Source organism: Bombina bombina, chromosome 8 (assembly GCF_027579735.1).
Source record: "Bombina bombina isolate aBomBom1 chromosome 8, aBomBom1.pri, whole genome shotgun sequence".
Classification (NCBI taxonomy): Eukaryota; Metazoa; Chordata; class Amphibia; order Anura; family Bombinatoridae; genus Bombina; species Bombina bombina.
In genome coordinates this window covers 283421716-283448998 of record NC_069506.1, presented here as the reverse complement: position 1 = coordinate 283448998, position 27283 = coordinate 283421716, and the positions used below count along the sequence as shown (strand labels likewise).

The 27283-nt window shown below is 39.9% G+C and overlaps 1 protein-coding gene across 14 annotated transcripts in view; it reads left to right on the top strand.

The window, feature by feature from the left end:
• The window catches only part of PKNOX2 (PBX/knotted 1 homeobox 2), a 1550023-nt gene that overhangs the window by 1089701 nt on the left and 433039 nt on the right, over window positions 1–27283 (top strand). The window contains exon 1 of one of the 14 annotated variants that reach the window (XM_053691431.1): window positions 17849–18207. The exons of the other annotated variants lie outside the window; for them this stretch is intronic. The gene's annotated coding sequence lies outside the window, so the exon portion shown is untranslated. Of the gene's footprint in view, window positions 1–17848; window positions 18208–27283 lie in introns of those variants that run through there. 14 annotated transcript variants of the gene reach the window in all.

The window sequence follows — 27283 nt, the reverse complement described above, 5'->3', positions numbered from 1 at the left end:
ACCATTACACAATATTAGATAGATATTAATTTGCATAAATCCCCTCCCTAACCCTATGAATCTGTAGACGCTTATGTATAGTGGTAGGAACCAAATCATGGGAATATCTGTAGCACCCCAGGCACTGGGTATCATCATTACAAACAATGCAGAGAGGTCCTAGGACAGTAGTCCAGAAGAAGGTGATATATAATAGTGGCAGTATACTGCAAGCTACTTAAATGACTAAACATGATGATGTGCCTAGCTAACCAAAGTATCAATGAAACAAGGGCAGATAACACAGGGAGAGTTTGAGCAGAATAACCTCATGAAGACAACAGTGAAATTCAATACTGAGCACCTACATATACTGCAACCAAGACATGACTGCCCTTATTAACCTTGATATAAAGGATAAATGCATTGCACAAATGATCTGCATCAAAATAGGATCATTATTAACCTTGTAAAGAAACGTCCAAACCAGTGATAGATCTAATAGGGTGCCATGCTCACTTATTCATTCCTATAACCCCTAAATCTTACAGCCGCCAATTAGTTTCATGTCCTGTACGCATAGCAAAGGAGGGAGAATAGGGATTTAAAAGAAGATGGGGTCACACACCCTCAGACCCTTATATTTAGCTTAGTGGATAAGTTGTTTGCACTTGTATAGGCTGCAACAGCCCTTATGCAAAGTATCGCTGTTGGCAGAATAGGCAACATCTGAAAGGGGAAGACAAGCTTTATCAAGATGATGTTTATTGAGTGGTAAAACTGCAAAGCCAAGAAACCAGATGTTTGGGACAACTATCTGTATTATCTCTCACTAAGGACCTAATGACCAAAATAATTTCCATTAGGGAGAGAAATGATGTGAAACTTCGGATGTTATTTTTGAGTATTATACTATAAAGTAGGTGTCTGTCCTTCAGAGCCTGCATAGTGACATAACTGCCCTTCTTGAATTGTTTGATGGACCTGATAGTCACAAGACTGCTTAGATAATCTCACCAGAGCGGAGAGCTTTAGATGATCTGTCTCTAAAGGAGGAAGAAATAGGTAGGAACTCTTTATTCATCTCATTGGCAATAACTGCTCTGTAATAATTAAAAGAGAATGAATTAGTAACTAGTGTCCTTGTCTTTTGCTATAAATAAGGATATTCATGTTTTGTAATATAATACAAACATAGTCATCTCTATGAAAACTGGCATCTGAGTATGTGGTGCTTTTAATAGAAACTAATGACAATTTCTTCACAACTAGGGCACAGAGCTTTTCCCTTTAATTTCCTATAGGGAGATTAACATTCATAAAAGAAACATCAATTTAATGTAGTGTCAGAAGCCATTAATACTTAATACAGCACCCATATTTGTTATACTGTTGCCATGCATCACGTGTTTTTTGGCACAGTTCTACCAATATATAATCAAAGTGTCTTCAGATAGAAAAAGGAGCCTGCGAGATGTCAGATTCCCAAGTTCTTGGCAGGTGTGCTGAGACAACCCTTTGTTCCTCTGCACAGATAGTCATCAACACATTTATCTCAATCTACACTGGCATTTCTAGTATGAAAATGTGATCCATGTCTTACGCAGCTCAAGGTTACTGATTTAATGACGGTAAGTGCAGGGCCACGTGCTTCTGTGCCCTTGTCTGCCCTTCAGCCTTGATTTTAGTTTCATTACAAATATAAAAGTATTTTTCTTTTGTGTTGGAGAAAAAAAGCCTAGAACAAGGAGCATTAAAGCAAATTGATCTTATTCTATCTAAAAGTGAGTATTCGTATCCTAGGCTATACACATTTAGGTTTTCAAGTCTTTCTACGTTATTTTTTTTTTTTTTTTTTTTTTGCCATGTACCATTTAGTAGCCTTGTTTGTACAGATACCAGTTTATTTCTATCCTTTATGATATATGAAATATGGCCTCAAGACCCATCCATGATACTCAAGATGAGACCAAACTAGTGATCTGTAAAGTGTCATAAGAACCTTACTATTCCTGCTGCAGATACTGCTACCTATACAACTTAGCCTTCTACTGGCCTTACTTGCTGCAATACTTACTATTCCTGCTGCAGATTCCTCTACCTATACAACTAAGCCTTCTACTGGCCTTACTCACTGCAATACTTACTATTCCTTCTGCAGATACTGCTACCTATACAAGTAAGCTCTCTACTGGCCTTACTTGCTGCAATACTTACTATTCCTGCTGCAGATACTGCTACCTATACAACTAAGCCTTCTACTGGCCTTACTTTCTGCAATACTAACTATTCCTGCTGCAGATACCGCTACCTATACAACTAAGCTCTCTACTGGCCTTACTTGCTGCAATACTAACTATTCCTGCTGCAGATTCCGCTACCTATAAAACTAAGCCTTCTACTGGCCTTACTTGCTGCAATACTTACTATTCCTGCTGCAGATACTGCTACCTATACAACTAAGCTCTCTACTGGCCTTACTTGCTGCAATACTAACTATTCCTGCTGCAGATTCCGCTACCTATACAACTAAGCTCTCTACTGGCCTTACTTGCTGCAATACTTACTATTCCTGCTGCAGATACTGCTACCTATACAACTAAGCTCTCTACTGGCCTTACTCACTGCAATACTAACTATTCCTGCTGCAGATACAGCTACCTATACAACTAAGCTCTCTACTGGCCTTACTTGCTGCAATACTTACTATTCCTGCTGCAGATACTGCTACCTATACAACTAAGCTCTCTACTGGCCTTACTCACTGCAATACTAACTATTCCTGCTACATTTTCCGCTACCTATACAACTAAGCTCTCTATTGGCCTTACTCACTGCAATACTTACTATTACTGCTGCAGATAATGCTACCTATACAACCAAGCTCTCTACTGGCCTTACTTGCTGCAATACTTACTATTCCTGCTGCAGATACTGCTACCTATACAACCAAGCTCTCTACTGGCCTTACTCACTGCATTACTTACTATTCCTTCTACAAATACTGCTACCTATACAACCAAGCACTCTACTGGCCTTACTAACTGCAATACTAACTATTCCTGCTGCAGATTTCACTACCTATACAACTTAGCCTTCTACTGGCCTTACTTGCTGCAATACTAACTATTCCTGCTGCAGATACTGCTACCTATACAACTAAGCTCTCTACTGGCCTTACTTGCTGCAATATTTTGCAAAGGCTTAGATACAAGATAATGTACCATTTAGTAGCCTTGTTTGTACAGATACCAGTTTATTTCTATCCTTTATGATATATGAGATATGGCCTCAAGACCCGTCCATGATACTCAAGATGAGACCAAACTAGTGATCTGTAAAGTGTCATAAGAACCTTACTATTCCTGCTGCAGATACTGCTACCTATACAACTTAGCCTTCTACTGGCCTTACTTGCTGCAATACTTACTATTCCTGCTGCAGATTCCTCTACCTATACAACTAAGCCTTCTACTGGCCTTACTCACTGCAATACTTACTATTCCTTCTGCAGATACTGCTACCTATACAACCAAGCTCTCTACTGGCCTTACTTGCTGCAATACTTACTATTCCTGCTGCAGATACTGCTACCTATACAACTAAGCTCTCTACTGGCCTTACTTGCTGCAATACTAACTATTCTTGCTGCAGATATCGCTACCTATACAACTAAGCTCTCTACTGGCCTTACTTGCTGCAATACTAACTATTCCTGCTGCAGATACCGTTACCTATACAACTAAGCTCTCTACTGGCCTTACTTGCTGCAATACTAACTATTCCTGCTGCAGATACTGTTACCTTTACAACTAAGCTCTCTACTGGCCTTACTTGCTGCAATACTTACTATTCCTGCTGCAGATACCGCTACCTATACAACTTAGCCTTCTACTGGCCTTACTTGCTGCAATACTAACTATTCCTGCTGCAGATACCGCTACCTATACAACTAAGCTCTCTACTGGCCTTACTTGCTGCAATACTAACTATTCCTGCTGCAGATTCCGCTACCTATACAACTAAGCCTTCTACTGGCCTTACTTTCTGCAATACTAACTATTCCTGCTGCAGATACCGCTACCTATACAACTAAGCTCTCTACTGGCCTTACTTGCTGCAATACTAACTATTCCTGCTGCAGATTCCGCTACCTATAAAACTAAGCCTTCTACTGGCCTTAGTTGCTGTAATACTTACTATTCCTGCTGCAGATACTTCTACCTATACAACTAAGCTCTCTACTGGCCTTACTCACTGCAATACTAACTATTCCTGCTGCAGATACCGCTACCTATACAACTAAGCTCTCTACTGGCCTTACTTGCTGCAATACTTACTATTTTTGCTGCAGATACTGCTACCTATACAACTAAGCTCTCTACTGGCCTTACTCACTGCAATACTAACTATTCCTGCTGCAGATACAGCTACCTATACAACTAAGCTCTTTACTGGCCTTACTCACTGCAATACTAACTATTCCTGCTACATTTTCTGCTACCTATACAACTAAGCTCTCTATTGGCCTTACTCACTGCAATACTTACTATTACTGCTGCAGATAATGCTACCTATACAACCAAGCTATCTACTGGCCTTACTTGCTGCAATACTTACTATTCCTGCTGCAGATACTGCTACCTATACAACCAAGCTCTCTACTGGCCTTACTCACTGCATTACTTACTATTCCTTCTACAAATACTGCTACCTATACAACCAAGCACTCTACTGGCCTTACTAACTGCAATACTAACTATTCCTGCTGCAGATTCCACTACCTATACAACTAAGCTTTCTTCTGTTATGTGTGATCAGTCCACGGGTCATCATTACTTCTGGGATATAACTCCTCCCCAACAGGAAATGCAAGAGGATTCACCCAGCAGAGCTGCATATAGCTCCTCCCCTCTACGTCACTCCCAGTCATTCTCTTGCACCCAACGACTAGATAGGATGTGTGAGAGGACTATGGTGATTATACTTAGTTTTTATAACTTCAATCAAAAGTTTGTTATTTTACAATAGCACCGGAGCGTGTTATTGCCTCTCTGGCAGAGTTTGAAGAAGAATCTACCAGAGTTTTTACTATGATTTTAACCGGAGTAGTTAAGATCATATTGCTGTTTCTCGGCCATCTGAGGGAGGTAAAAGCTTCAGATCAGGGGACAGCGGGCAGATGAATCTGCATTGAGGTATGTAGCAGTTTTTATTTTCTGAATGGAATTGATGAGAAAATCCTGCCATACCGTTATAATGACATGTATGTATACACTTCAGTATTCTGGGGATGGTATTTCACTGGAATTACTCTGTTAAAAGTACATTAAACCTTTGAATAGGTATTTATTATGTTAAACGTTTTTGCTGGAATGTAGAATCGTTTGCATTTTCTGAGGTACTGAGTGAATAAATGTTTGGGCATTATTTTTCCACTTGGCAGTTGCTTGTTTTAATTGTGACAGTTTCGTTTCTCTCTCACTGCTGTGTGTGAGGGGGAGGGGCCGTTTTTGGCGCTCTTTGCTACGCATCAAAAATTTCCAGTCAGTTACTCTTGTATTTCCTGCATGATCCGGTTCATCTCTAACAGAACTCAGGGGTCTTCAAACTTCTTTGGAGGGAGGTAGATTCTCTCAGCAGAGCTGTGAGACTTATATATTGACTGTGATTAAAAACGTTGCTCTGTAATTTTTATGTTTCAAATTTAATTATTGTTACTTTACTAAGGGGAACAAACCTTTGCTAAAAGTTGTGTTGTTTTTAAGGATTGATGCTATAACTGTTTTTCAGTTCATTATTTCAACTGTCATTTAATCGTTTAGTGCTTCTTTGAGGCACAGTACGTTTTTGTTAAATAAGATTGTAACCAAGTTGCAAGTTTATTGCTAGTGTGTTAAACATGTCTGATTCAGAGGAAGATACCTGTGTCATTTGTTCCAATGCCAAGGTGGAGCCCAATAGAAATTTATGTACTAACTGTATTGATGCTACTTTAAATAAAAGCCAATCTGTACAAATTGAACAAATTTCACCAAACAGCGAGGGGAGAGTTATGCCGACTAACTCGCCTCACGTGTCAGTACCTGCATCTCCCGCTCGGGAGGTGCGTGATATTGTGGCGCCTAGTACATCTGGGCGGCCATTACAGATAACATTACAAGATATGGCTACTGTTATGACTGAAGTTTTGGCTAAATTACCAGAACTAAGAGGCAAGCGTGATCACTCTGGGGTGAGAACAGAGTGCGCTGATAATACTAGGGCCATGTCTGATACTGCGTCACAGCTTGCAGAGCATGAGGACGGAGAGCTTCATTCTGTGGGTGACGGTTCTGATCCAAACAGATTGGATTCAGATATTTCAAATTTTAAATTTAAATTGGAGAACCTCCGTGTATTACTAGGGGAGGTTTTAGCGGCTCTTAATGATTGTAACACTGTTGCAATACCAGAGAAATTGTGTAGGTTGGATAAATACTTTGCGGTACCGGCGAGTACTGACGTTTTTCCTATACCTAAGAGACTAACTGAAATTGTTACTAAGGAGTGGGATAGACCCGGTGTGCCGTTCTCACCCCCTCCAATATTTAGAAAGATGTTTCCAATAGACGCCACCACACGGGACTTATGGCAAACGGTCCCTAAGGTGGAGGGAGCAGTTTCTACTTTAGCTAAGCGTACCACTATCCCGGTGGAGGATAGCTGTGCTTTTTCAGATCCAATGGATAAAAAATTAGAGGGTTACCTTAAGAAAATGTTTGTTCAACAAGGTTTTATATTGCAACCCCTTGCATGCATCGCGCCGATTACGGCTGCGGCAGCATTTTGGATTGAGTCTCTGGAAGAGAACCTTAGTTCAGCTACGCTGGACGACATTACGGACAGGCTTAGAGTCCTTAAACTAGCTAATTCATTCATTTTGGAGGCCGTAGTACATTTAACCAAACTTACGGCTAAGAACTCAGGATTCGCCATTCAGGCACGTAGGGCGCTGTGGCTAAAATCCTGGTCAGCTGATGTAACTTCTAAGTCCAAATTACTTAATATACCTTTCAAGGGGCAAACTTTATTTGGGCCCGGTTTGAAAGAAATTATCGCTGACATTACAGGAGGTAAGGGCCACGCCCTGCCTCAAGACAAAGCCAAAGCTAAGGCTAGACAGTCTAATTTTCGTCCCTTTCGGAATTTCAAAGCAGGAGCAGCACCAACTTCCACTGCACCAAAACAGGAAGGAGCTGTTGCTCGTTACAGACAAGGCTGGAAACCTAACCAGTCCTGGAACAAGGGCAAGCAGGCCAGGAAACCTGCTGCTGCCCCAAAGACAGCATGAACCGAGGGCCCCCGATCCGGGACCGGATCTAGTGGGGGGCAGACTCTCTCTCTTCGCCCAGGCTTGGGCAAGAGATGTTCAGGATCCCTGGGCGCTAGAGATCATATCTCAGGGATACCTTCTAGACTTCAAATTCTCTCCCCCAAGAGGGAGATTTCATCTGTCAAGGTTGTCAACAAACCAGATAAAGAAAGAAGCGTTTCTACGCTGTGTACAAGATCTGTTATTAATGGGAGTGATCCATCCGGTTCCGCGGTCGGAACAAGGACAAGGGTTTTACTCAAACCTGTTTGTGGTTCCCAAAAAAGAGGGAACTTTCAGGCCAATCTTGGATTTAAAGATCCTAAACAAATTCCTAAGAGTTCCATCGTTCAAAATGGAAACTATTCGGACAATCTTACCCATGATCCAAAAGGGTCAGTACATGACCACAGTGGATTTAAAGGATGCTTACCTTCACATACCGATTCACAAAGATCATTACCGGTATCTAAGGTTTGCCTTCTTAGACAGGCATTACCAGTTTGTAGCTCTTCCATTCGGATTGGCTACGGCTCCAAGAATCTTCACAAAGGTTCTGGGTGCCCTTCTGGCGGTACTAAGACCGCGAGGAATTTCGGTAGCTCCGTACCTAGACGACATTCTGATACAAGCTTCAAGCTTTCAAACTGCCAAGTCTCATACAGAGTTAGTTCTGGCATTTCTAAGGTCGCATGGATGGAAAGTGAACGAAAAGAAAAGTTCTCTCTTTCCCCTCACAAGAGTTCCATTCTTGGGGACTCTTATAGATTCTGTAGAAATGAAGATTTATCTGACAGAAGACAGATTAACAAAGCTTCTAAATGCATGCCGTGTCCTTCATTCCATTCAACTCCCGTCAGTAGCTCAATGCATGGAGGTGATCGGCTTAATGGTAGCAGCAATGGACATAGTACCCTTTGCACGTCTACATCTCAGACCGCTGCAATTGTGCATGCTGAGTCAGTGGAATGGGGATTACTCAGACTTGTCCCCTACTCTGAATCTGGATCAAGAGACCAGAAACTCTCTTCTATGGTGGCTTTCTCGGCCACATCTGTCCAGGGGGATGCCATTCAGCAGGCCGGACTGGACAATTGTAACAACAGACGCCAGCCTACTAGGTTGGGGCGCTGTCTGGAATTCTCTGAAGGCTCAGGGACAATGGAATCAGGAGGAAAGTCTCCTGCCAATAAACATTCTGGAATTGAGAGCAGTTCTCAATGCCCTTCTGGCTTGGCCCCAGTTAAAAACTCGGGGGTTCATCAGGTTTCAGTCGGACAACATCACGACTGTAGCTTACATCAACCATCAAGGAGGGACAAGAAGCTCCCTAGCAATGATGGAAGTATCAAGGATAATTCGCTGGGCAGAGTCTCACTCTTGCCACCTGTCAGCAATCCACATCCCGGGAGTGGAGAACTGGGAGGCGGATTTCTTGAGTCGCCAGACTTTTCATCCGGGGGAGTGGGAACTTCATCCGGAGGTCTTTGCCCAAATACTTCGACGTTGGGGCAAACCAGAGATAGATCTCATGGCGTCTCGCCAGAACGCCAAACTTCCTCGCTACGGGTCCAGATCCAGGGATCCGGGAGCGGTTCTGATAGATGCTTTGACAGCACCTTGGAACTTCGGGAGGGCTTATGTGTTTCCACCCTTCCCGCTGCTTCCTCGATTGATTGCCAAAATCAAACAGGAGAGAGCATCAGTGATTCTAATAGCGCCTGCATGGCCACGCAGGACTTGGTATGCAGATCTAGTGGACATGTCATCCTGTCCGCCTTGGTCTCTACCTCTAAGACAGGACCTTCTGATACAGGGTCCATTCAAACATCAAAATCTAGCTTCTCTGAAGCTGACTGCTTGGAAATTGAACGCTTGATTTTATCAAAACGTGGTTTTTCTGAGTCGGTTATTGATACCCTGATACAGGCTAGGAAGCCTGTTACCAGAAGGATTTACCACAAGAATATGGCGTAAATACCTATACTGGTGCGAATCCAAAGGTTACTCCTGGAGTAAGGTTAGGATTCCTAGGATATTGTCCTTTCTACAAGAAGGTTTAGAAAAGGGTTTATCGGCTAGCTCATTAAAGGGACAGATCTCAGCTCTGTCCATCTTGTTACACAGGCGTCTGTCAGAAAATCCAGACGTCCAGGCCTTTTGTCAGGCTTTAGCTAGGATCAAGCCTGTGTTTAAAACTGTTGCTCCGCCATGGAGTTTAAACCTTGTTCTTAACGTTCTACAAGGAGTTCCGTTTGAACCCCTTCATTCCATTGATATAAAGTTGTTATCTTGGAAAGTGTTATTTTTAATGGCTATTTCTTCGGCTCGGAGAGTCTCTGAGTTATCAGCTTTACATTGTGATTCTCCTTATTTGATTTTTCATTCAGATAAGGTAGTTCTGCGTACAAAACCTGGGTTCTTACCTAAGGTAGTCACTAACAGGAACATCAATCAAGAGATCGTGGTGCCTTCCCTGTGCCCGAATCCTTCTTCAAAGAAGGAACGTCTTCTACACAATCTGGATGTAGTTCGTGCCCTCAAGTTCTACTTGCAGGCAACTAAGGATTTTCGACAAACGTCTTCCCTGTTTGTCGTGTACTCTGGTCAGAGGAGAGGTCATAAGGCTTCGGCTACCTCTCTCTCCTTCTGGCTTCGTAGCATAATTCGTTTAGCCTATGAGACTGCTGGACAGCAGCCTCCTGAAAGAATTACAGCTCATTCTACTAGAGCTGTGGCTTCCACTTGGGCCTTTAAGAATGAGGCCTCTGTTGAACAGATTTGCAAGGCTGCAACTTGGTCTTCGCTTCATACTTTTTCCAAATTTTACAAATTTGACACTTTTGCTTCTTCGGAGGCTATTTTTGGGAGAAAGGTTCTTCAGGCAGTGGTTCCTTCTGTATAATGAGCCTGCCTATCCCTCCCGTCATCCGTGTACTTTTGCTTTGGTATTGGTATCCCAGAAGTAATGATGACCCGTGGACTGATCACACATAACAGAAGAAAACATAATTTATGCTTACCTGATAAATTCCTTTCTTCTGTTGTGTGATCAGTCCACGGCCCGCCCTGTTTTTTAAGGCAGGTAAATATCTTTTAAATTATACTCCAGTCACCACTTCACCCTTGGTTTCTCCTTTCTCGTTGATTCTTGGTCGAATGACTGGGAGTGACGTAGAGGGGAGGAGCTATATGCAGCTCTGCTGGGTGAATCCTCTTGCATTTCCTGTTGGGGAGGAGTTATATCCCAGAAGTAATGATGACCCGTGGACTGATCACACAACAGAAGAAAGGAATTTATCAGGTAAGCATAAATTATGTTTTCTACTGGCCTTACTTGCTGCAATACTTACTATTCCTGCTGCAGATAATGCTACCTATACAACTAAGCCTTCTACTGGCCTTACTCACTGCAATACTTACTATTCCTGCTGCAGATAATGCTATCTATACAACTAAGCCTTCTACTGGCCTTACTTGCTACAATACTTACTGTTGCTGCTGCAGATTCCGCTACCTATACAACTAAGCCTTCTACTGGCCTTACTTGCTACAATACTTACTGTTGCTGCTGCAGATACTGCTACCTATACAACTAAGCTCTCTACTGGCCTTACTTGCTGCAATACTAACTATTCTTGCTGCAGATATCGCTACCTATACAACTAAGCTCTCTACTGGCCTTACTTGCTGCAATACTAACTATTCTTGCTGCAGATATCGCTACCTATACAACTAAGCTCTCTACTGGCCTTACTTGCTGCAATACTAACTATTCCTGCTGCAGATACCGTTACCTATACAACTAAGCTCTCTACTGGCCTTACTTGCTGCAATACTAACTATTCCTGCTGCAGATACTGTTAGCTTTACAACTAAGCTCTCTACTGGCCTTACTTGCTGCAATACTTGTTATTCCTGCTGCAGATACCGCTACCTATACAACTTAGCCTTCTACTGGCCTTACTTGCTGCAATACTAACTATTCCTGCTGCAGATACCGCTACCTATACAACTAAGCTCTCTACTGGCCTTACTTGCTGCAATACTAACTATTCCTGCTGCAGATTCCGCTACCTATACAACTAAGCCTTCTACTGGCCTTACTTTCTGCAATACTAACTATTCCTGCTGCAGATACCGCTACCTATACAACTAAGCTCTCTACTGGCCTTACTTGCTGCAATACTAACTATTCCTGCTGCAGATTCCGCTACCTATAAAACTAAGCCTTCTACTGGCCTTAGTTGCTGTAATACTTACTATTCCTGCTGCAGATACTTCTACCTATACAACTAAGCTCTCTACTGGCCTTACTCACTGCAATACTAACTATTCCTGCTGCAGATTCCGCTACCTATACAACTAAGCTCTCTACTGGCCTTACTTGCTGCAATACTTACTATTTTTGCTGCAGATACTGCTACCTATACAACTAAGCTCTCTACTGGCCTTACTCACTGCAATACTAACTATTCCTGCTGCAGATACAGCTACCTATACAACTAAGCTCTTTACTGGCCTTACTCACTGCAATACTAACTATTCCTGCTACATTTTCTGCTACCTATACAACTAAGCTCTCTATTGGCCTTACTCACTGCAATACTTACTATTACTGCTGCAGATAATGCTACCTATACAACCAAGCTATCTACTGGCCTTACTTGCTGCAATACTTACTATTCCTGCTGCAGATACTGCTACCTATACAACCAAGCTCTCTACTGGCCTTACTCACTGCATTACTTACTATTCCTTCTACAAATACTGCTACCTATACAACCAAGCACTCTACTGGCCTTACTAACTGCAATACTAACTATTCCTGCTGCAGATTCCACTACCTATACAACTAAGCTTTCTACTGGCCTTACTTGCTGCAATACTTACTATTCCTGCTGCAGATAATGCTACCTATACAACTAAGCCTTCTACTGGCCTTACTCACTGCAATACTTACTATTCCTGCTGCAGATAATGCTATCTATACAACTAAGCCTTCTACTGGCCTTACTTGCTACAATACTTACTGTTGCTGCTGCAGATTCCGCTACCTATACAACTAAGCCTTCTACTGGCCTTACTTGCTACAATACTTACTGTTGCTGCTGCAGATTCCACTACCTATACAACTAAGATCTCTACTGGCCTTACTCACTGCAATACTTACTATTCCTGCTGCAGATACTGCTAACTATACAATGAAGTACTGGCCTAACTCACTGCATTACTTATTATTCCTGCTGCTAATACAGCTACCTGTACAAGCACTTTACTGGCCTTACTCACTACAATACTTACTATTCCTGCTGCAGATACTGCTAACTATAAACCAAGCACTCTACTGGCCTCACTCTCTGCATTACTTACTATTGCTGCTGCAGATACTGCTACCGTTACGTAAAGCTAAACCTAGGAGGTTCATATGCTAATTTCGAAGCCCTTGACGGCCGCATCTCATCTCAGGGCATTTTTACAGTTTTTCACCACTAGACGGTGTTAGTTAATGTGTTTCATATAGATAACACTGTGCTCACACATGTGGAGTTCCTAGGAGCCAGCACTGATTGGCTAAAATGCAAGTCTGTCAAAAGGACTGAAATAAGGGGGCAGTTTGCAAAGGCTTAGATACAAGATAATCACAGAGGTAAAGAGTGTAATAATATAACTGTGTTGTTTATGCAAAACTAGGGAATGGGTAATAAAGGAATTATCTATCTTTTAAAACAATAAATATTCTGGTGTAGACTGTCCCTTTGACATTGCACAAGCAGTTCTGGTGCACTGCTTGTGCAATGCCGCCCCCCCCCCCCCCAGATTTGCAGCCAATTGGCCGCTAGCAGGGGGTGTCAATCAACTCAATCGTATACGATCAGGTGGATTGATGTCCGCAGCCTCAGAGGCAGCGGACAAGTTAAAGGATTACTTTCTGTTATAATTTTTAAGCTAAACAACTAACATATTAAAGTTAATAAACATTAATTAAAACCTACTGACCTATATTTTCTCCAAAACGAAGTTTCATAACGTTCTAAAAGTTATATTTTATTCACCGATGATGTCACGTTATCCTGCCCACTATTTTCAGCACTGCATGTTCAAAATACTTAAACCAATAACTTTGTGTTTAAAGCGCCATTTTGAAACCTAGGTATTGTAAACGGATTGGTACAGAGCAAAGGATACCCACAGAGTGGGTTTGGAAAACAATTAAATTTGCAGACAAGATTTCTGATATACGGTAGAGATATGTTAATGAAATGCTATTGATAAAAAGCGTATTTGGGGTAGTTAGTTAGTAATAGGCATAGAAAATATTTACTTACAGTGGCCCTTTAATGAGCAGTGATCTTAAGACCGCTGCTTCTTAACTTCTGTTAACATTAAGGGCAATCTGCCCTTGTTAAATCGGTCCCATAGTGTTTGCCTGAAGAGTACAAACTTGTATGCTCTGGTATCTGTGTAAACAAACTTAGGAGAAGCTCAAGTAGTTTGCCACTGAACTGCACTGGAATAACAAATTCTGCAAGCTTTCCTATTAAATGCATATACATATTGTCTGTGGGCACCGTGCGTGTAGTAAATAGACTTCAGTTTCCCGTGAGTCACATTTATATGTTTCTTTAAATAAAAAGCGAGAATGTTATCATCTGTTTTTCTATTCTGGGATAATCTATTAAGCGACCTCCCTTATAAACCGCTTGCTTTGTACTTTCACTGATGTTTCAGCTGCATATTTCCTCGTTTAGATAAGATTTGCCCGTTCTTGCTGAGCTTCCGCACGTCTTGCTGATTCAGAGTTGGTTCTAATAAGTTTTAGCAGCATGAATTACACTTACAGAGCTAAGGACTTTTTTTTTTTTTACTCTGAATTCCAGTTTCTGATCTGCAAGAGCCTAAATCTCCCTAAATGTGATATATTATGGGCTGTGATATAAAGCAGGTGCTGTAAATTCTGGTTACGGCTGAGCCTTTTCCTTGGTTAGCAAAATATTGAACTGCTTGCAGATGTAATCCAGTTACTCCTGCAAAACAGCATTTTATAAAGAATGACACTGCCCCTAAATATATTCCAGGCAATGAGCAGTCGTATATCACAGAATAGTCATGTTTAACCCTATAGCAATGTCTGCAGCTGTAGCTGGCAATCAGAGGGTTAATGCATATAGTCTCATAAGTACAGGGGACATTACAGTGTGTTGAAGAGCGTTTTGCAGGGGTTTACCTTAATGCCACAAAATGGTTTTAGGTTTCAAAGCCTATTTAATTCATTGTCACTCTGGGATAACTCGCCATATATTTGTCACTGAGACCACTCGTCAATAAATCACATGTATGTGTGTGGGAGGGTAAAGATAAAGCGCACAGCTTCGCGCGCACACACATACACATATATAACACACACATATACACACATAACACACACACACATATGCATATGTACACATATACACACACACACATATATAACACACATATACCCACACATAACACACACACATAATACACACACATATATATATATATATATATATATATATATATATATATATACACACACACACACACATATGTAACACACATACACACACATAACACACACACATATACATACACATATATAACACACATAACATATACACATATATAACACAAACACATATACACACATAAACACATGTACACACACACATATAACACATAACACACACACACACACACACACATATATATATACCTGTACACATATATAACACAATCACATATACAGACATAACACACATAAATACATGTACACACATTACACACACATATATAACACATAACACACACACACACACATATATATATATATATATATATATACACACATGTTCACATATATTACAAACATATGCACACACACACACTTATACACATGTACACATACAAATACACATGTACACATATATATCACACACACTTATACACATGTACACATATATAACACACACACACACAAAGATGCACACACACATAATTATGCACACATGCACATATACACATGTACACATATATAACACACATGTATACACACAGACACACACATATGCACACACACACAAATACACACATAACACACACACATGTACACACACACTTATGCAAAACACACATACACGCACACACACACAAATACACACTTATGCACACACACATAACCCACACATACTTATGCACACACACACACACACACATACAAATACAAGCACAAATACACACTTATGCACACAAACATAACACACACATACTTATGCACACACACATACTGTACAAACACATATTCTCAAGCACACATATACATGCACGCGCACACACACACACATACAAATACACACACAAATACACACACACATAAAAGTCCACAATAGATGATTAGTACAGCACAACTGACAGTGCACGGTGTGAGGGGTTAACTGCAAAATCCCCTAATATGATCCAAATATGCACAGTTCACCAGCACGATATGGTAAAAAGTAAAATCTTTATTAAAGACCCATGTTAAAATAGCAACGTTTCGGGGTTAACCCCTTAGTCATGCCATCATGACTAAGGGGTTAACCCTGAAACGTTGCTATTTTAACATGGGTCTTTAATAAAGATTTTACTTTTTACCATATCGTGCTGGTGAACTGTGCATATTTGGCACACACACATAACACACACATACTTATGCACACACACACATAACACACACATGCTTATGCACACATACATAACACACACATACTTATGCACACACACACATAACACACACATGCTTATGCACACATACATAACACACACATACTTATGCACACACACACATACTGTACAAGCACATATTCTCAAGCACACATATATTCTAAAAGAGTAGAATATAGCCACAGTTGGAAGCTGTTTTGTAACATACTTGAGAAGAAATGTATGTTATTATTGCAGCTAGAATGAGACATGTCAAACACTACTAATATGGTGCCGGCCAGGAGGCGGCATGTTGTTTCCTTTCCTTACATGCATCTGATGATGTCACCAGCATACAGACCATATACACAGCTGAGATTCCTATGTAAGTAGTAACATGACAATATCTATTCTTACAGCAGCTATTTTCATTCACTCATTCCATAGCCGTTTTTAAATGAGTCACAATACACTTTTCACATAGTTTTTTGTGCAATTTGTGTGGCTTTTTTGTGCGTTAAACTACACATTTAATAAAGGGTTAAGAACACAGATAAATACCAAAAAAACATGAAACTTGTGCACCACTAAACTACAATAATCAGAATACTCCTTTACAATTGCAGTAAAGTGATTTTTAAAAATGCTAATTGTAAAATTATTTTCACGTCATGAATTGATATTAATGGTTACATGAAAAAAAGATCCTTAAATATTACTCAGTCATCATTAATATTTTATCTTGTGCGTGTTTTTGCGTCTGCGTGGATATGTAGAATCCCCTCAAAGCCTGTTTCTCCTAGTTATCATGTGTTTACTCAGTTTAATTGAAAGAAAAACAGATTTTCTCATTATATTGTATTTAGGATTTGGGCAGCTTAAACTGAAACAGCTGTGCTTGTTAGGAATTAGAATGTCACAGAAAGAAGCCAAAAGCCACCGGGTTGTATAAAGTTTTTGTGAGATAAACTCTTGCGGACGGGTTTTCACACACACACGGCCTGATGGTCAAAAACCCAATAGAAATAACTATTTTTAGCATTAGATTGTAACATAGGTGTCACTTGTGCACATCCACAACACAGTGAGATAAATTGTGCTCAGGCTATAATTGTTCTTCATAAAATACTGTGAGGGCCTCACAGTACTGGAGACACTTAATAGATAATTTCAGCTGTGCAGAGCGTTAGATCACCCGGCCCTTAGTGTGTTCCTGTGCGGCTCTAGATGGGAATATGAATTGTAAGCCAATCACAGGATGCGTACGTTCGTATCCCAGTCACCAGTCGTATCTTCATCTGGAGCAGCCATGTGCGTGACTTATCCCTTTAGCAGAGGTTAAAACAAAGGGCCCAGTGATCATAAACTCGCCGGCGTGGGGAGAAATGTGTTTTATTAGCGTTATATTGTAATGTAGGTGTCACTTCCAGAAGTTGCTCAGGCTAAATCAGCAGTTTGTACAATTCTTTAAGGGACGACACCTACATAAGTGTTAGAGAATCGGTCCCCAAATAAGAGGATTTGTTATAAACAGAGTAAGTTGTGTTTTTTTTCTGTGGCATCTTCCTGTATTTCCCTGAGTGACAGAGAGCAGCACCCTCAGGCAATGTGATGTGACAAATGCAGACCGGCCAGGGACCAGCAGGGTTTATTTATGGCCAGTCAGGGAGGTGAGAAAAGTAACACATGAGTAATTGTTACTAAATAGGGATCAGAGTATATTATTGATTGTGTGACAGATCAGTTTACTGTTTGTGTCCTGGGCTCTAATGAGGCTTTTTCACTCCACAGTTGGTGGCATTTAGCCACTCGGGGGTTAATAAGAGGGAGTGGGCTATGCTTGACCCCAGATACCAAACAGCAGAGATTTACATGGGTTTGTTCCCGACCCCCCATGGGTGCCTTCTCTGTGTGATGTGTAACGGACAAAATGATTGTCAAGGAATCTGCAATTGAACTGCGAGTTTCCTCCCTGGCTGAAGCCTACCTGCTCCTCTTGGATACAAATCAAACAATAAATAGAACTTGATTCGCACATTTCAGAGCAGCGCATCTGCGTCCAATCTGTCCTTCATTTATCAAGGAAATATGTCTCTCTCCCAGCCGTCTTCTCACCTCTTGTAGAGAATTTATCTGCAGCAGAATTTGCCAAAACAGCAGATTATCAGGTATGATGGATGATCTCACAGTGTGCGGCGCCTTGTAACGCGGTACATACGGGTAGTGCGATTTGTAAGGTAAATAACATATTGGGAAATAATCTTGTCTCATATTTTTTATATTGTTTTTGTACTTTTTAGCTTTTTCTAAGAAAACCAGTCAGTTCTGTATTAAACAGACATTAAAGGGACACTAAATGCTGCAAAAAACTTTTTCTTCAATCGCTATATCCATATCTAACAATTATATATGTAAATTGATTTGCGTGTCAGATTCTTACCGTTAGCGAGATTCTACAAAAATGTATTGATTTCCAAACCCACCGTTCTCAGATTATTTTTCATCCATGAATCATTTATGATAACCTGAGTAATCAAAATGTCGGACTTTGGTCGTAATGCGCATGCACGATCTTATGAACTCGTCATTCAATTCATCATGCTCCATTGTATGAAGCTTTGTATGGGTAAGTGTGGTATCAAAGGTACCATCTGCGCATGCGCAAATTACCGTAACAGGATAATAATTATATGCACGAAAACGGATTATGATTGGAGATTCATTTTGGTATTGAACACACCATAAACGGGGGTTTGGCTTCAGTGACGTCATTCTCGAAATCTAAAATGTCATTTTATTAGCCTTATAACGCTCGTTTTCATGTCAAGGTGGTAAGTTTAGAAATATAAGCGTTTGTGATACGATTGTGATGATCTAATTGAACATAGCAATGAAATGTTTTGGAATCCTTTAAAGTTGTTTTTTTCATTCTGTGCGGCTCATTCAACGTGTAATTTAGTTTTTTGTTTTTAAAAAGAAGATTCTCCTGTACTGAGAAAAACACCTTATTGCTTTATGCTTGTGAGGTGCGTCATTGTCTACCAATAAAGCTGTGGTTTTGTCCTATCCAGCCAATGAGTAAGCAGTCCCTATAGATCTGCACAAATAAGCACTTCATGTTACTTTCAATATCAACATAAAAAGCCCCAAAGTAGCTTTTATTTTTTATAAAATAATTTAATAAATACGACAAGTGAATTTAAAGGGACATTAAACCCAATTTCTTTATTTCATGATTCAAACAGAGAATACCATTTTAAAAAATGTTTCCAATTTACTTTTATTATCAAAATGGCTTCATTCTCATGTTATTCTTTGTTGATGAGATACCTATGTAGGTAGCGTGCTCATGTCTGCAGCGCTACATGACAATAAATAGTGTCGCCATCTAGTGCTCTTGCTAATGTATAGCAATGGTGTAATAGTACTGCAGACACATGCTCACTCCTGAATTTAATCTCCTGCTTTTCAACAAAGGATAATAAGAAAACTAATTGTATTTTCTATCTGAATTATGAAAGAAAAACTTTGAGTTTTATATCCCTTTAAACAGAACAGATGAATACGGGAGGTGGCGAGGTTCTGACAAGCTCACAGGGATAGATGGAATGGGATTTTGGGGGGGGGGGGTTGGGGGGGAGATTAAATTCCACAGGAATTAGAGTACTTCACTCTTCTTGAGTATAAAATATTAATATTAATATATATACTTACAAGGTCGGCTTGTGCACGGTGCACTGAATAAACACTGACACTAGAAATGTGCCTTTTAGTTATAAGAAATGTTAGTTATACTGCTGGGTTTTATTTAATTACAATTTAACTCCTGTGATTCTGTTCTGTAAATTTTTTTAATTTTTTTTTAAGTATCTAAAGATTTTGTCGCATTTTACTACAGTTTTTTTTTTTTTCCACTTTTGTTAACGCCTTAGCTGCTAGAGCGTCGAAGCCCTCTCTGGCAACCAGAGTGTTAAAGGATTGCCTTAGCAGAGTGTCTTGGCCAAAAATATATTACAGGTAGAAAACCCTTTATTCAAACTGCTTAGGGCTGGAAAAGATCCCAGAAGCAGAACTTTTTTTTCACTTTCTGCAATGAGATTTTTTTAGTGAAACATTTTCTGCAGCTCATTTTTAAATAAAATTCAATTTTATATTAGGCAGTTGCACTAAAGCACCAGTTCAGGTGTAATGTGTTGGTTAACTGGAGAATAACGCAATATTTAAAGCTTTATATTATAGTGCAGTAGTTGAAAATTGCATTGCAAATTAGCTGCAGACATACTCTAAAAAAGGTGCAATGCTTATACGAACGTTTTACATTCAGAAAAAAACAGCTTTTCAGACTGTGAAAGACTAGGGGACGGTCTTGAAACGATCTCTGAGAGACAGACAATTAATACACTGCTACTTTGCAGCGCTACTGCATATTTGACTGTTCACTTCAAACAGCACTTTGCTCTGGAGACACTGTGATAAGGAAAACTTACACAGTGCAGCCAGAGAACAGCTCTGTTTGAAGAGAACAGCCTAATGTGAAGCAGCTCTGAAAAGTTAAATCGCTAACAGTTCCTGTTTGTGTCCTGTTCTTTCTGCAGACCTGCTACATTTTCTGCGATGACATCTCAGATCACAGATCTTTTGCCTTGGGGGAAAAGATTTGGTTTGGGAATATTTGTATCTTTAAAATGGGACAGTTTGGAGGGGATGGGACTTAGAGGCCCATTTATCAAGCTCCGTATGGAGCTTGTGGGCCCGTGTTTCTGGCGAGTCTTCAGACTCTAAAGACCGCTGCTCCATGACCCTGTCCACCTGCTCTGAGCAGGCGGACAGGAATCGCCACAATTCAACCAGATCGAGTATGATCGGGTTGATTGACACCTCCCTGCTGGCGACCCATTGGTCGCGAGTCTGCAGGGGGCAGCGTTGCACCAGGTACTACAGGTAATATTTATATGTTGTTATACAGCTTATACATGTAACTAGAGCTGCAACAACTAATCGTCATAATCGATAATAATTGATTATGAAAATAGTTGTCAACGAATCTCAAAATCAATTAATCGATTAGTTGGTTTGCAATTTGTTCAACACCAGCTGCTTCACTCCGATGAGCTCCTGCACTTGGTATTGTGTTTTATGGTTATGTCCTTAGCCTAAAGGACGTCTACAGACGTCTACTTTTCACTTTTTCAGGACAGTATACGTTTACAACTACCCCTGGCTTATGTGCAACCCAGATATAATAGTCATCATTTGGATTGTTTATATTAAATCAGGTGATTTGGGACTATGCTTTTCACCTTGCCCCTAGATTAATGGGAGTTATTTGAATTGATGTGCACTATTATCTGTTTGCACAATTATTAGCGTATTGCTTGCTATTGCTGATTATATGCACTGTATAAATAAATGTGTAGGGCTTTGTCCTGTTATTGATATACAGTCCTTAGCGCTTTTGATTTGTTTATTGTTTTTTTATATTTTTAATAAATTGTTATAATATGTACCAGATTCAACCTTTATAAGTATATATCTGTTATTTTTAGAGTGGACTAGATATTTTCCTCTAACCGTATAGCTGTTATTTACCATTGCATATAGATATTCAAGATATTTTATATGTTAGAATGAAGTCAAGGGTTACTTTATTGAGAGGCCCCTTGCCAAGGTGGAAAACAGTTTGCATTGGTGAATATCCCACTTTGGTGAAATTGGCAAAGCCCTACTTATGCATCTCAAGCACCTCAACACCATCTGAGTGCCTCTTCTCTGCTGCAGGAAATATAGCTGCAAACAGAGAACCAGCCTCAGCCAGAAGCATGTGGACATGTTGGGATTTTTGCATTTCAATGCAAAGTTTCTGAAAGAGTGAATAACAGGATGTTATAAACAGTGATAGTCTACAAATTTCTAGTTCTACCTTTTTTCAAACAGTTTTTGGTTTTGTTTTGTTTAATTATAAAACTGTACTCTGCTACTTAAAAATTGGACAAACGGTTGTGTTAATGTAAAGTTTTAGTCTGAAGTTTATATTTGTAACACTCAGTATGTGGATTTTATTTAAAATATAGGAAACAATTATTGATTCTTTTTTTTATCCGATTAGTCGATTAATCGAAAAAATAATCGGCCGATTAATCGATTATGAAAATAATCGTTAGTTGCAGCCCTACATGTAACCTAAAGATAGTTTATATGTTATATAATACAGCTTATACATATAACCTAAAGGTAGTTTTATATCATGTTTATACACAGCACCCTCATACAGTACAGTAATCAGACAGGTAATATTTATATGTTATATAATACAGCTTATACATATAACCTAAAGGTATTTTTATAGCATGTTTATACATAGCACCCTCAGACAGACTGACAGACAGTACTGTAATCAGACAGGTAATATTTATATATTATATAATACAGGTTATATATGTAACTAAAGGTAGTTTTATATCATGTTTATACACAGCATCCTCAGACAGACAGTACAGTACAGTAATCAGACAGGTAATATTTATATGTTTTATAATTCAGCGTATACATGTAACTAAAGGTAGTTTTATATCATGTTTATACACAGCACCCTCAGACAGACAGTACTGTAATCAGACAGGTAATATTTATATTTTATATAATACAGCTTATACATGTAACCTAAAGGTAGTTTTATATCATGTTTATACACAGCACCCTCAGACAGAGAGTACAGTACAGTAATCAGACAGGTAATATTTATATGTTATATAATACAGCTTATACATGTAACCTAAAGATCGTTTTATATCATGTTTATACACAGCACCCTCATACAGTACAGTAATCAGACAGGTAATATTTATATGTTATATAATACAGCTTATACATATAACCTAAAGGTATTTTTATACCATGTTTATACATAGCACCCTCAGACAGACTGACAGACAGTACTGTAATCAGACAGGTAATATTTATACAGGTAGCCCTCAGTTTACAACAGGGTTAGGTTCCAGAAGGAATGGTTGTAAATCGAAACTGTTGTAAATTGAAACCCAGTTAATAATGTAAGTCAATGGGAAGTGATGGTGATAGGTTCCAGGCCCCTCTCAAAATTGTCATAAGTTACACCTAATATATTATTTTAAAAGCTTTGAAATGCAGACTTTAAATGCTAGACAGCATTATAAATCTAATAAAATAATCACACAACACAGAATATATAATTAAACTAAGTTAAATAAACAAAAACATTTGCTAAACAGCATTATAAACCTAATAAAATAATTACACAACACTTACTTCACTTGCATTTTTCTGCAAACAGTTCTTTCTATGCATTCCAATCTGGACTGATTTATAGACAGGAAGATCTTGTTCCTTTGAAATCTGCTCAATAGCTTAGGTCTGGTTAAACTGATTCATTTCAGCTTGCTTTGCTTTGCTGCAACACAAGCGGACAACTCCACCTACTGGATATTTTAATAAATGCACTGCTTCTCAATGCTTTTCAATAGCAGTCACATGACTAGAAAAAAAGGTTGTTATTCTGAAACGTTGTAAATTGTACCGTTGTAAAACTAGGGCCACCTGTATATTATATAATACAGGTTATATATGTAACTAAAGGTAGTTTTATATCATGTTTATACACAGCACCCTCAGACAGACAGTACAGTACTGTAATCAGACAGGTAATATTTATATGTTATATAATACAGCTTATACATATAACCTAAAGGTAGTTTTATATCATGTTTATACGTAGCACCCTTAGACAGACTGTACAGTACTGTAATCAGACAGGTAATATTTGTTGTTTTAGATAAATATAGACCATTATATGAAAAAAACAGACCAAAGACACAAGCAGAGAACATTGTGACTTACAGGCAGGAAAAATATTCGGCTAGATTACAAGTTTTGTTGGAAAAGACTAGCGTTGCTAACGCTCCTTTTTTTTTCCAGCGCTCACTTTAAACAACGCTGGTATTACAAGTTTTCTGAGTGGCTGCGTTAGCCTCAGAAAAGTGAGCGTTGAGCAAATTTAGCGCAACTTCTCCCTGTAATACCAGCGTTGCTTAAGTCAGCGGTAAGCTGGCTAAACGTGCTCATGCACGATTTCCCCATAGGAAACAATGGGGCTGAGACGGATAAAAAAAAACTAACACCTGCAAAAAAGTAGCGTTCAGCTCTTAACGCAGCCCCATTGTTTCCTATGGGAAAATACTTTTAATGTCTACACCTAACACCCTAACATGAACCCTGAGTCTAAACACCCCTAATCTTACACTTATTAACCTCTAATCTGCCGCCCCCAACATCGTCGCCACCTGAATTATACTATTAACCCCTAATCTGCCGCTCCGAACACAGCCGCCACCTACATTATCACTATGAACCCCTAATCTGCTGCCCCTAACATCGCCGACACCTATATTATATTTATTAAACCCTAATCTGCTGCCCCCAACGTCGCTGCAACCTACCTACATTTAGTAACCCCTAATCTGCCGACCGGACATCTCCGCCACTATAATAAATGTATTAACCCCTAAACCGCCGCACTCCTGCCTCGCAAACACTATAATAAATTTTATTAACTCCTAATCTGCCGTCCCTAACATCGCAGTCACCTACCTACAATTATTAACCCCTAATCTGCCGCCCCCAACGTCGCCGCTACTATAATAAAGTTATTAACCCCTAAACCTAAGTCTAACCCTAACACCCCCATAAGTTAAATATAATTTAAATAAATCTAAATAAAATTACTATAATTAAATAAATTAATTATATTTAAAACTAAATACCTATAAAATAAACCCTAATATAGCTACAATATAACTTATAGTTACATTGTAGCTATTTTAGGATTTATTTTTATTTTACAGTCAACTTTGTATTTATTTTAACTAGGTACAATAGTTATTAAATAGTTATTAACTATTTAATAACTACCTAGCTAAAATAAAGACAAATATACCTGTAAAATAAACCATAACCTAAGTTACAATTACACCTAACACTACTCTATAAATAAATGAATTACCTAAATTAAATTAAACTAATTACAATTAAATTAAACACACTAAATTACAGAAAATAAAAAAGAGTTTACAATTTATTTAAACTAATTACACCTAATCTAATCCCCCTCAGTGGCGTCACTAGGGTTGGTGTCACCCGGTGCGGTAAGTTATGGTGTCACCCCCCCCCCCCCCCAGAAAGCAGAAATACACAAAAACACAGGCACACACACTCAGACACACTTAAAAACATACTCAAATGCACACACAAACACTCGGAAACACACTCAGACACACACACAAAAACACTGACACACACATACAAAATATGTAAACTTCACTGCATTAATTATAAAGCTTATGCTTTAGAGCTGCTCCCTGGCTCAGCAGAGCATCAAATGAAAGACAAACAGAGCACTCTAAAATAAATCACTGAAGAAAAGGTTTAATTGCGCAAACTATGAAAATTCTGCTCTCTGACTCTGTTCCAAGTCTGTCAGTGCACAGCCCGGGCCGCGTGCCTACCGCTTCTTATGGCCAATCACCTCTGCACTCTGCTCACCCCCAGACCAAACCTGTTCAGTGTACACTTAGTGTACAGTAACCGCAAAGGTCTGGAGGGAATCATACGTGGCTCCTTCACTTTAGAGACAGTGTCAAACAGTCATGCGGTCAGGTGCCAGGCATCCCCTCACGATTTCCCAGTTCCCGTTTAGAAAGACAGCACAGCAGTGAGTGACTCCACTGCTCCACATGTCACTGAGCAGTGAGCACAGATAGGCAGGCAGGTTTAGGCTAGCAGCACAACTTTGCAAGCCCCACGGCACGCCCACAACATTCATAGAGAAATTGGGCAGGGGAGAAGCAAAGTACAAACAAGCAAAAGCAGCTGGGAAAACTATTTGTTGAAATTGCAGCACTGGCTCAAGGGGCAAAAAAATTGTGTGTCTACAACTTCCCCAGTCCCACTAATGTTCACAAATGCCAGCCCCTCTAATAAAAAATATATGCATCTCAACATTGTATTTCTTTGAATTTCAAGTTCCAAGTCTGTCAGTGCACAGCCCGGGCCGCGTGCCTACCGCTTCTTATGGCCAATCACCTCTGCACTCTGCTCACCCCCAGACCAAACCTGTTCAGTGTGCACTTAGTGTACAGTAACCGCAAAGGTCTGGAGGGCATCATACGTGGCTCCTTCACTTTAGAGACAGTGTCAAACAGTCATGCGGTCAGGTGCCAGGCATCCCCTCACGATTTCCCAGTTCCCGTTTAGAAAGACAGCACAGCAGTGAGTGACTCCACTGCTCCACATGTCACTGAGCAGTAAGCACAGATAGGCAGGCAGGTTTAGGCTAGCAGCACAACTTTGCAAGCCCCACGGCACGCCCACAACATTCATAGAGAAATTGTGCAGGGGAGAAGCAAAGTACAAACAAGCAAAAGCAGCTGGGAAAACTATTTGTTGAAATTGCAGCACTGGCTCAAGGGGCAAAAAAATTGTGTGTCTGCAACTTCCCCAGTCCCACTAATGTTCACAAATGCCAGCCCCTCTAATAAAAAATATATGCATCTCAACATTGTATTTCTTTGAATTTCAATAAAATAAAATAAATTTTTTTTTTTTTTTGGTGTCACCCCCTGGAGGGTGTCACCCAGGTGCGGCCCGCACCCCCTAGTGACGCCACTGATCCCCCTAATAAAATAAAAAAGCCCCCCAAAATAATAAAATTCCCTACCCTATACTAAATTACAAATAGCCCTTAAAGGGGCCTTTTGCGGGGCATTGCCCCAAAATAATCTGCTCTTTTACCAGCCCTTAAAAGGGCTTTTTGCGGGCCATTGCCCCAAAGTAATCAGCTCTTTTACCTGTAAAGAAAATACAATACCCCCCCCACATTATAACCCACATACCCCTACTCTAAAACCCACCCAATCCCCCCTTAAAAAATCCTAACACTAACCCCCTAAAGATCACCCTACCTTCAGCCGTCTTCACCCAGCCGAGCCAAACTCTTCATCCAATCCGGCAAGAAGAGGTCCTCCAGAGGGTCCGAAGTCTTCATCATATCCGGGCAGAAGAGGACATCCAGACTGGAAGAAGTCTTCATCCAAGCGACATCTTCTTTCTTCATCCTCTCGGAGCAGAGTGGCACCATCTTGAAGACCTCCAACGAGGAACATCCTCCTCGACCGACGACTAGACGACGAATGGCGGTTCCTTTAAATGATGTCA